Source organism: Elephantulus edwardii, unplaced genomic scaffold (genome assembly GCF_000299155.1).
Source record: "Elephantulus edwardii isolate Elephantulus edwardi_28Jun2011 unplaced genomic scaffold, EleEdw1.0 scaffold00062, whole genome shotgun sequence".
NCBI lineage: Eukaryota > Metazoa > Chordata > Mammalia > Macroscelidea > Macroscelididae > Elephantulus > Elephantulus edwardii.
This window is the reverse complement of record NW_006399812.1, coordinates 14,183,473-14,200,231: the sequence shown is the minus strand read 5'-3', so window position 1 is coordinate 14,200,231 and position 16,759 is coordinate 14,183,473.

Genomic DNA, 16,759 nt, shown 5'->3' with positions numbered 1-16,759 from the left:
AAGCATGGTTTTTGGTTGGGTTGGAGGTGTGAAAACTATTAGATAGAACCCAGTGTCTCCAGCAAGCTTCTGGTATCTCCTTTACTGTCCTCCTTTCTCTCTTCCCAGCCCCTTTTGTTCCTTCTTTATAATTATTGACTTTCCCTTTGAATACACTCTCAAGCAGTTTAATAATGCATAGAGTGGAAAATTCAAGACTAAAATGAGTATACAGTAGAAGTTAAATTTCCCATACTTGTTATCTGTTCCTCAGTTCCTCTGTACAGATGAAATGATTGTTAATAGTTTATTATCTTTTTAAAAAGAGTTTCTATGCAAATAAAAACCACATCGAGCACACTATACACTCTGCTTTGCCCATTACTTCCCTATTTCCACCCCTTCCCATGTAGCCATGATCTGGAAATGATGCTATGGTACAGAGTTTCCTTGCTGATTTCAAAGGCTGCATGCATGGCATTCTATTTTACACGTGTACCATCATTTGCAGACCTTTTGTTAATGAGCTTTTCATGTATTTTCAGGTTCCCCCCTCCCCGTGATAAATTTCCTTGACATATATCTGCATGCCTCTGTATGAATATATCTGAATAATACATTTTTTGACATGATTTTTGGTCAGAGGGTGGGTATGTGCATTGTACATTTTGAAAACTAGCTCCCAAGTCCCCTCCTTTGCACCGTAAGGTACCACTTGTCCAACAGTATTATAAAAAATTGATCTTTTATAACATAATAGGTAAAACATACATCTCCTTAATTTATTTTGTCTGTTTCTTATCAAGTGGATCAATCATTGGCAACTCCTTTTCTGTGAACTATTCATTCATGTTAAAGGGAGATTTGATGCAGCGAGATGGAAGGTTTCATGGAGGTCACAAACTAGACAAGATTTAAGAGAGAGAGAGGGAAAAGAAGCAGGTAAACTTTGTTGTTGTTATGTGCCATCAAGTCGGCTATGACTCCTCATGACCCTATGAACAATGACTCTGAACTTCACCCTATTCTGAGACAACCTTACTGTCTCTGACACATCTGACCCCGTTGCCGGAGTCACTATGTCAATCCATTTCATCCAGGGGCTTCCTCTCCTGTGCTGACCTTCCACCCTTCCAACCATGATGTTCTTCTCCAAAGACTGGTCTCTTCTGACAATATGTCCAAAGTATATCAGATAGAACTTCAAAATCTTTGCCCCAAAGAAACTCCTGGTTTCACCTTCTCCTGGACAAATCTGTTTATTTTCTTGGAAGTCGATGACATGTCCAATACTCTTCTCCTGCACTACAGCTCTTCTATCAACATTATTCATTGTCCAGCTCTCAGACACATGCCAGCAATTGAGAAGATCATGGCCTGCACTAGGCTCACCTTAGTCTCTAGACTGACATCATTGCTCTTTAGCACTCTGGAGAGGTCCTCGACAGTAGATTTTCCCAATGCTACTTGTCTTTTGATTTCCTGAATGCTGGTGCCAAAGGTGTTGATTATGGATCAAAACAAGAGTAAATAATTAACAACCTCAATCTTTTCTCCATCTATTATTATACCACCATTTGGCCCCAGTGGTGAGAATCTTTGTTTTCTTAATGTTGAGCTTTAAGGAAGAAAAAAAAAATCCCTAAAACATGAAGTTTCTTTTACTAAAGAAACAAATTGTGTGTCATGTCAATATGCCAGTTAGGCACAAATGCTTTTTTTCAGTTTGATGAATCAACACTTTACTCCCCCTCCCTGAACCATGATGTAAGAGCCTTTCTTCCCAAACCTGTGGCCTACAATACCGTGCTAGGATTACTGGAGCATATTTCCATTGCAAATGGCATATAAAGCCCCTGGTTTCATTGCAAATAGAAGTTTAGATTTACTGTAATGGAGGCACAGCGTGGTCTTCTCATCTGTAAAGTTCTCGGTTAGGTCCTTAAAAAGCCAACTGAGCGAGCGTCTCACTTTCAGGGAACGACCTTGAGGTGGCAGCAGCATTACATTCAATCCTGTACGCACGGGGTCCATTACAAAGTGAAAGTAAAAATTGCGATAAATCAGAATAATACTGATTGTTATAATTTTATTAGCAGAGCATTAAGTCAATAAAACTTATCTGAAATGTCATTTGCATTGTAGACAATTTTTACTAGGTATTCAGCGTGTCTTAAAAGCATGTTTAAAACAACAAAAAGAAGAAATCAGTGATAAACTGTGCAGAAGCCAGGACTTATTTCTTGCTGTGGTAAAGCCAAATTCTCTTTTGATACTCCCCTCCATTGTAAAATGTGCCTTTTTGCAGACTTTTAACCATACCATAATGTGTGTCTGCCTCGTGCTGTGTTTAGTGTCCTATTGTCTGATTACGTCTGTCCCTGCAGGTTGCCTAGCCTTCTCCCATTTATGATTTTACATAGGAAGGTTGTCTAATATACAGCATCCTTTCAAGGGGAGAGAATGTGGTTGTTTTTTTAAATAATGAGGAGTGATGAAACTTATTTATAAAGGAAGTCAGAAAAATTTACTGCAGAATCTCTATAAGGGAAACATGCAAATTAAAAAAACAAAACCACCACCACCACCCTGCTTGATAGCATATTCATTACTAGGGAACTTTCAAATAATAACATAGTTATGTAAAAGGCAGGACATTAGGTAATGTAATATTGTTTATATTAGGTACAATATGTGATTACTATGCATTTTTATCTTGTCAATTGCTATTAGATTATCATGGTATTGATATAAGATGCAAGACACTAAAAATATTCAAATCCATATTTGGCCTGCTTCCCCCCCCCCCCATTTCCATATGATGGTATGCTGACATATAAGTTCTAAGAAGCAGGAAAAATAAATTTTAATTATGTAATTTGTTTGATAATATTAGCATTGTTCTGATTATCCTTTTAGGCTTGGTCTTTGATAATATCTTTCTAAGAAAACACACAATTGACACACTCTGCTGTTGTTTGAAGTCATTGGATTGGAAGTCAAGGGCTTGGCTCCCTCTTCCAGCTCTGTTGCTCTCTGTCTGTGTGACCGAGGGCGCTGATTTACCATCTCTGAGCTTTCCTTATGTCATGTACACAGTAAACAAGGAGCTGAGATTAAACATATACATTTGCACTTCACTTAACAGACTATTCTGTTCTATGACATTTTGCTGATGTGACAATGAAAAAATTTATTGTCTGACTATTTTGTGCGTTACTGATGTATCCCCAGTAGTAACAAGTGCTGAAGAGCAAGGTGAGAGTCATGCTGCTGTGATGGTGCGGTTTATGTGTCATCTTAGCTGCGTCATGATTGTCACGAGTTGGCAGTTACATAATAAGGAAGATTGGGAGTTATGTAATGATGAAATTTGGCAGCTGTGTAATGATGAAATGTGGCAGTTATGTAATAACAAAATCTGATAGTTATGTAATGACGTGGCCACCCTCCATGTTTACATAATGCCAATTTTTGCATAATGACCTAATCTTTGGAGCATACCCGTGTCAATAAGTAAGGGAGTGGATGTTGAATGAATATTGATTCATTCAGCAGACATTCATGAATGCCAACTATGAGTTAGGAACTGTGTTTGGAACTGCTGGTCTAGTGGGGAGTGAGATATACATGTGAAGACTCACAATAAAGTGGTCAAGGAGGGTATTTAAATGCCAAGTGGCACTTAATACAACAGGGATAATCACAGCGTGTATAACTGAGAACTGAACACTTCCACTGTACCAGGCGCTGTGCTGAGTGCTTTCCATGCATTGCTTCTTATAACCTTTCCCTAATCCCATGCTAGAGAACTCTCTGATGGCCTAGTGGTATGGAGTTTTGCTGCCAACCCAGAGGCACATGACTCAAATCCACGAGCTGCTCTGTGGGAGAAAGATGGACAATCTCTTCTCATGCAAGTAGCTGCCTCTGAAAAGCTGCTAGAGGGTCAGCGATGAATCAATTACCACTTGATATACAGCAATAACAATCCCATGTCACAGAGGACCATCTCCATTTTACAGATGAGGAAACTGGGATACGAGAAGCTACGCTTACTCAGAAACATTTAGTAGTAAGTGATGAGCTGTATTTTTACACATGCATTTTCAGCCACTTGTCATGCCATAGCTACATGTTCATCTGCTGTTGCTGTTGTCAGGGGCAGTCCAGCCAGCTATGACTCAAAGTGACCCTATGGAAACCAGATCTGAACCTTGCCCTGTCCTGTGCCATTCTCACCAACTCTGACACACTTATGTTACAGTTACTGTGTCAGTCTCTCTTGTTGATGGTCTTCCTCTCTTACTCTGACTCTCCGCCTTTCCAAGCATGACGTCCTTCTCCAAGGACTAGTTCCTCCTTATGACATACCCAAAATGTTGAAGATGGAATTTCATCATCCTTGCCTCTAAGGAGCACCTGGTACTAATTTTCCCAGGACGGATCCTTTTATTCTCCTGAAAGCCCATGGGATATTCAGTATTTTTCTCTAGCACCACAACTCAAAGGCTTTGATTCTTCTTCTGTCATCCTTAATCATCATTCATTTTTCATATGCATAGGAAGGAACTGGAAAGACCACAGCTTGGTGCACCTGAGGTGCGTCTTAGTCATTAATCTGGCATAGCTGTTTTTCAGCACTTTGGAAGGGTCCTTGACAGCAGATTTTCCCAATGCCACATACCATGTTCATCTGTAGTTGTTGTTGTTGTTAGGTGCTGGCCAGTTGAGTAAGACTCATAGTGACCCTGTGAACAACAGATCTAAACCTTGTCCTATCTTGTGCTATTCTTGTCTCCAAAATACTTGAACTCGTTCCTATAGTTACTATGTCAACCCATCATTGAGGCTCTTCCTCTTTTTCACAGACCCTTCACCTTTTGAAGCATAATGCTCTTTTTAAAAGAATAGCCCCTCCTAATATCATGCCCAAGGTATGTGAGACTTCACCATCTTTGCCTCTAAGGAGTACTCTGGCTGCACTCTCTCCAAAATATATGTTTGTTCTTTTTGGCATGGGATTGTTGCTACTCTTCTCCAATACCATATCTTCAATGCTTGATTCTTTTGACATCCTTATTCATTATCAAACTTTCAAATGTATAGAAGTGATAAAAAAAGACCATGGCCTGAATCAGGTGCACCTTAGTCTTTAAACAGACATCATTGTTCCTTATTACTTTGGAGAGGTCTTTGACAGTAGACTTTCCCAATGCAATATATCTTTTGTTTTCAACTGCTGGTACCAAAGGTGTTGATTTTGGATCCAAGTAAGATTAAATAACTGAAAACTTCTATCTTTCCTCCATCTATCATAAATATTGGCTAGTGTCAGTCAAGGATTTTTGTCTTCTTTATGTGCAATGTAATCTATATTGAAGGCTTTATTCATTGATCTTCTGCAACAAGTGCTTCAAGTCCTCTTCACTTTCAGCAAGCAAAGTTGTGTCATCTGCATAATGCAAGTTTTTTATGTGTCTTCCTGCTATCCTGATGCCACACTCTATTAAAAAATCTGACTTCTTGAATGATTTGCACAGCATGTAGATTAAATGTTGTTGTTAGATGCCATTGAGTTGAGTACCATTCATAGCTATCCTATGAACAGCACATCTGAACCTGTCCTATCCTGTGCCATCCTCACAATTTCTGACATACTTGAGTTCATTGCTGCAGTCACTGTGTTAATCCATCCGATTGAGTGTTTTTCTTTCTTTCACTGTCCCTCCACCTTTCCAAGCATAATGTTCCTCTCCAAGGAATGGCCTCTCCTAGCAATATGCCCAAAGGTTGTGAGACAAAGGTTTATCATCTTTGACTCCTGGGAACACTCTGGCTGCACCTTCTCCTAGATACATGTTTGTCCTTTTGGCAGTTGCTGGGGTATTTAGTATTCTTATTCAACATCACAACTCAAAGACATCAAATCTTCTTTCATCATCCTTATTCACTCTCCAGCTCTTAGATGCATAGCAAGTGATTAAAATCTATGAGCTCACTCAGGCACATCTTAGTCCTCAAACAGACATCATTGCTCCTCAACAATTTGGAGATGCTTCTGACTGAAGTATTTCCCAGTGCAATACATCTCCTGATCTGATTACTGGTACCAAGTAATTGTGGATCCAAGTAAGACAGAATAATTGACAGTTTCAATCTTTTCTTCATCAATCAAGATATTGCCTATCAACCCAGTGGTGAAAATTTTTGTTTTCTTCATGTTGAGATGCATTCCATATTGAAGGCTGCAGTCTTTGATTTTCTGCAGCAAGTGCTTCAAGTCCTCCTCACTTTTAGCAAGCAATGTTGTTTCATCTGCCCAGCAAAGGTTATTGATGAACCTTTCTTCAATCCTGATGCCATATTTCTTCTCACAGAGTCCAGCTTCCCAAATAATTTGTTCAGCATACAGATTGAATAGCTATGGAGGAAGGATATCACCCTGATGCACACCCTCCTTAATTTTAAACCATGTAGTGTTCCCTTGTTCTTTTTCACAATGGTCCCTTGATCTACATATAGGTTTCATATGAGCACAGTGAAATATTCTGAGATTCCCATTCTTCTCAAGGTTAGCCATAATTTGTTATGATCCACACAGTCAAATGCCTTTACATAGCCAATAAAGCACAAATAGACATTCTTCTGGTAGTTTCTGCTTTCAGCCAAGATCCATCTTACACCAGTAATGATATCCCTGGTGCCATGACCTCTTCTAAACCCAGCTTGAACTTCTGGCTATTCCCTGTCAATGTACTGTTCTAGCCGTTTTTGGATGATCTTCAGCAATATTTTGCTTGGGTGTGATAGTAATGATTGTTTTTGTTGATTGCCTTCGAGTCAAGCATGACTCATAGTGACTCTATGAACAAAAAGCCTGAAGCTTTTCTATAACTATCAACATTTATATGATCTAGTTCATTAATTTCCACATTCTATTGGATCACCTCTCTTAGGAATGGGAACAAATATGGATTTCTTCCAGTTATTTGGTCAGGTAGCTGTCTTCCAAATTTCCTGGCACAGACATCTATTTACCTTGCATTCTTTCTAAAAATATCCAGTACAGTGCAATGAACATTTAGCTCTATCGCTTGTAAGTCACTGCCAGAGAAGGAACAGTCATGTTACACAGAAAGAGCCCAGTAAACAGAAGTAACTTTGATCTTCTCCAGGGACTGAGTCATTTGCTAGGTCCTTTTTAGCATTTATGTCCACAGTCCTCTGATTTGCTGATTCAGAGTGGGAAGAAATCAAATGGAAACCTGGGGCAGATGCCTCCCTTCGAATTGTTAGTCCGTTGAGATGCAGAGCAGTGTGATGGTTAGAAGCAGTAGTCCTGAGTCAGATGGTTTAGGTCAAATCTAGGGGATGAGACACTTCATATCTCAGCCCCAGTTCATTGCCCCTAAAGTAAGGCCACCAATAATTACCTCCTCACAGGCTTGCCTGAAGATCAGACTGTCCCTGTACTGCCCCAAGCCTAGAGTCTAGCTCATTAAAGTGCTCAATAAGTGTTTGCCCTAACTATTACTATTATTGATGATCTTTGCCTCCTGGGCAATTGGCATAAATAGATATGCTAGAAGAAATCCAAAACAAAATTAAATTAGAAGCTCACATTTCCTCCGAAGCCAACTGATACGGAGATCAAAGTAATGTGTAGTTAAACGTAAATAATTCAGAAATGCTTTTTGGTAATAGCAAGCAGCATTGTGAATATCAAATAAGTGGATTGTTAGATAAGATACTTATTCCTCGCTCACAAGAAATATTGATTTAATTTCAGTGACAGTGTTCATTTGAGGGGGGCTGATTGAATATGTGGAAAATATTTACTTAAAAAGCTCTAACAAGATAAGTATTTTGAATTGCATTAACAACAATACAGATTTATGCCTTTCAGAATCAACTTGCCTCCAGGCTTCTGCCTTGTGTGTGGATGTGCGTTGCTCTCTAAGGTCCTCTGGCTGTATCAGACACTCGTAGTGTGCCATAGAGTCAGAACTGAACCGACTCACTGCTGACCCTCCAGGGGTTTTCAGAGACTGTAAACCGAACAGGAGGAGATTGTTTATCCTCCACACTGCCTCGGCCCTCGTGATGCATTTGAACTGCTTGCCTTTGGATCTGCAGTGCAACTCCTTACCACTAAGCTACCAGAGCTCTATATTAGACTCTGGAGCAGTATTTATTTGTCTGTTAATATTTACGAAGTCATATATTGTGCTAATAAAATTTATTTTGTGTGTTATGGAACGAGCTCACAAAAATCACCAAACCAAAGTCCCACGTGGCTTGCTGGGTCCTTTTGGAGAGGCATGTGGGAGATAACTCTCTTTTGCTAAGTGAGTGTGTTTGCCTAGAACCTTAAGATTTTCAGTTTCGAAAACATATGAAACAACTCTTCAGGCTGCAACGTTTCAATCTGCACAGATTGGATTAAAACCAATGAGTGCTGCCTTTCTGAGCTTGCTGTCAGCTGCCACAGTGCCTGGAGGACTGTCTCAGCTGAGCTGGGAGCAGAAAGTCAGCAGAGATCACAGCCACTGGGAGGGGTGTGTGTGTGAATCAAGTCTGTGGAGCTGCCTGGTATGCGCTTCCTGTCCCGAGCTTCTGGATAGTATCTGTCCACTCACACTCATCTTTTCATCATCTCGTGGTGGTGGGATGTGTCGTCGGGTTGAGTCTGACTCATAGTGACCCTCCGAACAATGGCCCTGGATTTTGCCCTATCCTGAGCCAACCTTGCCATTTCCGACACACTTGACCTTATTGCCACAGTCACTGTGTTAATCCATTTCAGCTGTCTCACCACCCTTCCAAGTATGATGTCCTTCTTGAAGGACTGAACCCTCCTGGCAACAAGCCAGGATTATTTAACATGGAGCTTCAGAATCCGTGCCTCCAAGGAGAAATTTGGTCTCACCTTCTCCAGGACAGACCTATTTGTTCTCTTGGTGGTCCATACTAGGAGGTTTAATACTCTTCTCTAACACCACAATTCAAAGACATTGATGATTCTTCTCCCTCTCCCTCTCCCTCCCTTTCCCTCCTCTCCCTCCCCTTCCCCTTCCCCGCCCCCTCTTCTTCTTCTTCTTCTTCTTCTTCTTCTTCTCTGACCAGCTCTTATATGCATAGCATGCAATTGAGAAGCCTGTGGCCTGGATCAGGCACACCTTAATCTCCAGACTGACATCATTGTTCTTTACACTCTGGAGAGGTCCTTGCCAGCAGGGTTTCCCACTGGTAGTTGAAAGAAAGATCATGTGGCTTCTCAGAAAAACAATGAACAATTGTTTGGCTTCTGGTATTTTGAAAGTGGTTCACACAAACACACGTGTGTGTACCTGCACACTCACACTCTTTCACAAATTTGCGCTTATGCTCTGTCTTGACCTCTGTAAGAAGATTTATAGAAAGCAGCTGTTGAGTTGATGCTGGTTCGTGATGACCTTTCTTTCCAAATGCTGCCTGGGTCCCCATCGTCCTTATCATCCTCAGTGTGTTCTAGTTCATTCCTGCAACTATCCTGTCGATCCATCTCACCACTGATCTCCCTTGCTGGATCTCTCTTTCTCTCTCATTGCTGTCAAATTGCAACTCACTCATCCCTGACCCTCCAGTGGAATTTTGGAGGCTGTACACAGCATGGGAGGATACTGCCCATCTTTCTTCCATGGAGTAGCTGGTGGATTAGAACTGTCTGTCTTTAGGGCCGGCAGTATAACTCCTTTCCCACTGGGCCACCAAAGTCCTTGATCTATGCAAAATAGGCCTTTCTTGTTCACAATAAGATTACCACATTTGGTGTGTTATCATTGCCACCCAAAGCTTTTACTATTGCCATTTAAGTGTCATACTTAAATGAAGGAAGCTCACCTTTCATCATTACACTTCATCACTCCCACATCTCAGTTGTCCTGATTAACATTGTGCAAGTCTCATTTGAAATCAAAGTTGCAGCTGCAACTCAGTAAGCCAAGATTCACCCTCCACTGACACTATAGTCCCGTGCTTACTTCCTTCCCCTGGTTTGTGGGAAGGAGGTTTGGCAGTAGCCCTTTTACCCAGCGGGTTCCTGTCAAAGGAGCAGTGAACTGCCCTTTTCGTTTTTGTTCTAGAAGGAGTTCTCGGGTAGGAGGATGTGGGATTTCAGATTTTTCCAATACTTGCTATGCATCAGAAAGCTGGACAATGAGTAGGGATGGTAGAAGGAGAACTGATACCTTTGAGCTAGGACAACAAACAGGTTCATCCTAGAGAGGATGAGACCAGGCTGCTCCTTGGAAGCAAGGATTCTGAAGCTTTGTCAGACATATTTTGGGTATGCTGCAAAGAGGGACCAGTCCTTGGAGAGGGATGCCATGCTTGAGATGGTGGAGGGACAGGGCAGGAGAGGAAGACCCTGGATGAGATGGACTGACTCAGTGACTGGGATAATGAGGGTAGGTGTGTCGGAGATAATAAGATTGGCGCAGAATAGAGCAGGGTTTAGGGCTGTTGTACATAGGTCACTATGAATTGCAGGGGACCCAACAGCACATAACAACAACAACAACAACAACTGGACTCTAAGAGAGCTTTCGCAAGCATGCTCAAGGTTCTTTGGGATCAACCCGAGAGAGATTACAGACTAACTGCTTTTACTGAGAATGGTAAAAGTTTTCTGTCCTATAAGCAAGAAAAGGCCTGCTTTTGTGCTGGTGTCAGATACAAGCCAACATTTACCATTGTAGTTGAGATTGATGAAGTCTGACATTTTTGTTCCTAAAGTCTTCCCTCCCTTCTGCTCCAGTCTCCCCAGGCTCAGTCTGCCCCAGGCCAAACTCCCAAAGTGTCCCCTCACTCCAGGGCTGTAAATTATTCTGAGCTGAAAGAAAAGAAATGGAGAGGCCTAGTTCTCCCAGCAGGAGCAGAGGACAGAGAAAGGCTGAAAAATGGATTGAGCTCTCCCCTGGAATGGTCGAGAAAAGATTAAAAAAGGTCCATTATCTGGGTCATTTTAGCTCGATGAGTTCAAGATTTCAAGATGGTAACCTGATTGAACTCATTTTCTGTATCATCATCATCATCACTGCCACCACCAGCAGCAGCACCACCACTATCTTCTTTTTATTTTAAGGGGAGGGGGAAGCAAAATTCCATGAAAGACCCTGGCTGCCCAAATAGTAACTCACCAGGCTAACAGGCTGCAGTGTTTAATGTAAAACAAATCGCCAAGCTGCACTGAGCAATGTGAAATCCAACTGGCTAGAAAGCGTGTCTCATTAGAGGTCTGTCCATGCAGCAAGTGAACGCACTTGGCATGGGTCATGTGATTCCTTCTCAGGCATCGCACAAATGATATTTGCTGCTAGGCAGCCAATCGATTCCCACGAATCTATTTGCAGTTTCTCTTTGATATTCTGCTTCTTTGAAATCTTCTCCTTCTCCTTTGCTTTCCTTTTGCCTGGATACTCACCCCACCAAACATGCTGTTGTGGTGGTGTTGCATTGACTCAGAGCTGATCGTCAGTGGGTTTTCAGAGGCTGTAAATTGCACAAAAGGAGATTGCCCATCTTTTTTCCATGGAGAAGCTGGTGGATTAAAACCATGTACCTTTGGGTTGGCAGCGTAATTCACTACCACTAAGCCACTAGAGCTCCCTAAACAACACTAGGACCCCCCAACAAAGATGCTCCATTATGATCTTCAAGACCTGCTAGGTTAAATTTAATGTCTGGATTCCCACCTACAGAAACAAACACATTTATGGGGAGGGGTGGAGAGCACATTTCTTTGCTGAGTCTTATATGAGAGTTAAAATCAGAGAGACTTGGTGAGTGTGTGTAAACAGAGCAGAATGAAAATGGACTCTTCATTTTATTATTTCTTTTTAAACATTTTAGTGTCATGTGAAGGGAAGTTCGCAGGCACATTGATACTGCCTCAGCGATTTATGAATGCTTTGTTTTATGTCATTGGTTACAAACCCTACTCTGCATTATCACTCTTCCCACTAGCTCTCTCTCTGCCTCTTGCTTCCACTCATCCTTCCATCTTTTCACTTCCTACCTGCTGAACTTGATCACTGGACAAATGTTGCCCTTGTGAGCTTGTGACCTTCTGAACTTGATCCCTGGACAAAAGCTGCCCTTGTGAGCTTGTGTAGCTAATTGCTCTGAGGACCAGGTGCCTTCTTGGTGTTATTGTTCGTCTTATATATCTGCCTATTGTTTGCCTGCAAGTTGTACAACAAGTGTAAATTCCCACGCTCAAAGGGAAGTTAAGGGCCATAGTCCTGGTGTTTCTACACATCTCTCTCAGATTAGTAAGCTTAGCTGGTAATTCCATTTTAAAGTCTTGGCTTAGGTCAAGAATTGATGTTGCCTTTGAAAAGCTGTCTTAGTACTACTGACTTGGCCATACACCCTGAGGACATTCCTTGTCTCTGAAGTCTGGTGTATCTAAGATGCAACATCCTGTGCCCAAAGGGTCTCAATGCATGGCATTATTGATAGACCTCTACAATGAGGCCTCTGAAACAGACACGATGGAGGAAGCAATTCTACTAATGGGTTATTAGAAGCATTTTTCTTGTTCTTATCCTGGTACCACTTTGTAATAAACAGAATGGCATGGGCTTTTGATTAGTCATGTAATCCCACTTACATGTTTTTAGCTACCCTTTCCAAATTCTTATTTCAGGATAGCGACCCTATGAACAAAAGATTCAAGGGTTCAACCCTGTTCTATCCTGCACCATACTCACACTTTCTGATACACAAGAGCCCACTGAAGCAGCCACCATGTCAACCCACCTGGTTGAGGGTCTTCCTCTCCCTTGCTGACCCTCTGCCCTTCCTAGCATCATGTCCTTCTCCAAGGAATAGCACCTCCTAGCAATATGTCTAAAGTATGTGAGGCAAAGCCTCATCATTCTTGCCTCCAAAGAGCACTTTAAATGCTTGGAAGGATTTTCAGCCAAATAAGTGCTTTGTAATCTTTAGTTTCTGCTTCAACATTCCCAGAAGGAAACCTTTCATTGTCCAATCAGAGTAGCCATTTTCATTCTGGGACAATAGACATTTCTCTGGTCTGGCCCATCTCTATGCCTCAATAAATCAATTTTGTTTTTATTTAAATAGATTCCACGATGTCTTTCCAAAGTTAGACATTTACATTTATGCCAAGATTTGTTCCTGGCCTCTGCTTGGCATTTGTTTTCTGAAGTAGTGGGGGTGGGGGGGAACGCGGGAAATCTATCATATGTAAACAAAACCAAAAATGTTTCTCATATTACTGAGTTACCAGCACTCATATTTCATTCTGACATGTTGATAACTCATTTCTATCAAAGAGTTGTTTAAGCCAAAATAGTGTAGGAGTCACCCTGGGCTGTTTAGTTTCTTCAGATCCCATTTAAATCTTTAGTAGGTCTTCTTGACTCTGCCTCAAGGAATGGATGTCCAACTCCATCTACTTCTCTGCATCTCCAGTGCCATCCTCCCAGACCAGCACCCATGAACATCTCTGTCCTGACCTCCCTGTTGCTACAATTTCCCTCTGCAGTCAGTTCTCCACAGAGTTCCCAGGATCATCAGTAAAGCACTTACAACATGAAGCTGTTCCACTTGAAAGCATCCATTGTTTCCTGATGCCCTCAGCCTATTGAAACTCCTTGTGAAGCCCCTGTCTCCTGGTGATCAAATATGCCATCTCCTATCCCTACTGTGCGTTCTTTCTGCTTGGAAGTCACCTGTGGGCCTTGATGTGGACTGTTACGGATGATTAGAAGTTCTCACCATGATCACCTTGTGACTCTATCACTCTCTAGATCTCTAATCATGGGTCACCTCCTCGGAGAGACCTTCCCCGACCACTGAGGCTGAAGCTGTTGTTGTTGCTCGGTGCCACTGAGCAACCCCTGCAGTGTTCTAGCGGGTGCTTCTCCTGGGAGATGATCTGAGATCTTCCTCTTGTGGGAGTCACTCAGTGTGTTCAAACCTCTGGCCTTCCCCTTAGCAGCACAGTGCTCATCTGCGGTGTCACCAGAGCGCCTTCAGACTGAAGTTGCTGTTGTCAGGGGCTGTTGAGCCAGATCTGACTCATAAATACCGTCTTCCCAACAGAACGGGAAGCGGGCTGGACCTGAGCCATCCTCACAATCATCGCTAAGCTTGGCCCCTTTGTTTTGCTGTCATTGTATCAATCCATCTGTTTTTCTTTGACCCTCTGTTTTTTCAAGTCTGACATCTTTCTCCGAGAACTGGTCCATTCCAACAACATGTGCAAGGCACCTCAGATGAAATCTCACCATCTCCACTTTTAAGGAGCATTCTGATTTTTCCCCAAGGTAGATTTTTTTGGTTGTAAGGAAGTGTTCTTTCCCTCAACACTACCGATGCCTGACAATCACTCCATTCTGTTTTTTCGTCTTCATAGCGACTTCATTTCGACTTCCCAAAATAATCTTGTTTGTGTTGCATTTATAGATTCATTGTTGGCCCACGCCCCCTTCCTGGAACATAAGTGACAGCAGAACAGAGATTCAGCACCCAGGACAGTGCCTCAACCCTTGTCCAATCAGGGAGTGAATGAGGAATAAGCTCATCCCAAGGCCCAGAATTTAAGCCATCAAATCCCTTCTTTTTGTGATATTTCTCTTCCTAGTGTTTCTCATTATTTCCAATGTTCTCAGAAGTTCTGGGGTTATCAGCCTTCCCAGTTTTACTTTCCACTCCTCTTTGTTTTCTATCCCCATGAAGTTGCACATCTTGTTGCTCTGTCACAGAATTCTTTCCTTACGATGTCATCTGCCATGGTTTCCAATATCAGAAGCGAAGGAGCTCTGTCCGATTTTAATATCCTAGTGTTTGCATGTAGTTTTTGTCTGCCCTAGGGTGACAATAGATCAGAAAAGGGATGCTAAGCAGAGTCACTCAAGGGATCTCACCCATCTGGTTGGCCCTTATGATACTTAAGGAGACCTCTTTATGTGGAATTATCAGTTACTTGCTCTGCTGAAATGACTCTGCTCAGTCACTGCAGGGAAGTGGGGTGATATGGGCAAAATGGGTGGAAAAAGGGGTGAAGCCAGGCTCCCTTAAACAAGGACTACACAGTGCTTCCCCAGTGAACAGTCATGGCATGAGTATAAAGCATTTGCGTTTTAGCAGGCTCAGTTTTTAGTTGTGTACTTTACTGTATTAAAAGGGTACAAATGCATGATTTGCTGGCTATTCACAAGCAAATGCTAATTCCTGTGGTCCAGCCTGAGAAATTCATCCTGCCTCCAGAGGGTCAGGAACCATCATCCCTCTGGAAGGCTGGGTGCACAAGTCAATCTAGTTCCTCAGACACTCAAGTTCTGAGATTTTACAAGCTGATTACCAGAGAGGGGAGGCACATTCTTCCCGAGGGTAGAAATCAAACTGGGAGATGGTTTCGGGCGACTCAGGAGTGGAGAAAATGAAAATAAAAGTCAATAGTGATCTGACAGTTCAATCTGAGCAGTTCTTTGTCTATGTAATTTTTGAGAACATTTATTAAGTTGTGGCAATAAGCACATTTTGTATAAAAGAACAAATGCACCACTAATAACCACATCTCTCCATTGTGTTGGGAAGAATATTGAACTCAAATCAGAGTCACAGAATGTTAGGATTTATGTAGCAAAGAGTTGAGTGAGTAAGTAAGTTAGTTACTAATGTTAGTTGCAGAGCTGGGCTCCTACCCACACCTTCTGACTCTGACTCTGCATTCTTTATCTCTCCTGCCCTGATGTCAGTTCCAGCCACCTGACTCTTCATCATCTCTGGATGCAAACCTGCTTTACTCTTTTTTTTTTTTTAAATTTCTATTGGTTTGCACACACAATTCCTATATACGTGCTTCACACTATGCTTCATTCACATTGTTTCATACAATCATTCTTTATGCTAAACATCTCAGCTTTTCTGTCCCATCCTCAAAATCCTAAATGAAATAAGGGATCCTCTAGTTAACAGGATGTTCTTTGGAAGATAGTTCCTTGTGATCTTTATTACAGAGACATTCTCCTTGACTTTTAATCCCATACACAGGCAGCTTATGAATGCGTTTATTGTAAGCAAGTATTGTTTCTGTCCAAGAGGAAGTTGGACAGCTGAAATCCTTCCCTCTTGTCCCGTTCCCATCACACCGTGCTTCTGAATGACCTCTTGTAACCTCTGCCTTGCTTGCTCTGGAAACCTGAGTGGCGAATTTCCTCATTCAGCATTTGAATTGGATATCTTGAACCAGAACAGCAATAAAGATGGGTCACGTTACCAGCTGTCCATGTGCTGCGGTGTCAGTGCCCTGCCCGTGTGGTGCCTGTTTTCTCTCAATTATGCCCATGAAGTACGGGTCTCCTCATAACTCTAGTGGGTGTCCAGAGTCCCTTTCAGTTTAAAGGAGTTCTAGAAGATAACAGGAAGTTCTTGGAAGGGAGCTGCCTGCTGACTTGGACAGGGCAAGTCCCCACCCTCCTGGCAATAGGGATGGGTGAGGAGGTAGGAGATCATGGGATGGAGTGGAGCTCAGCCAACAAGAACACTGTCCAGTGAGTTTCTTGTTATTGTATGCTATCAAATCAGAACTGCATCATAACTGACTCTCCAGCAAGTTCTCAGAGGCAGGAGGAGATTGCTCATTCATCTCCCTTGGAGCCGCTGGTAGAGTCGAACCACAAGCCTTTGGAACTGCAGTGCAGCTTTTGCCCATCAATTCCTTACTTTTCGAGCTGGGGGTGTAAGGGGCCCGAGTATTTTT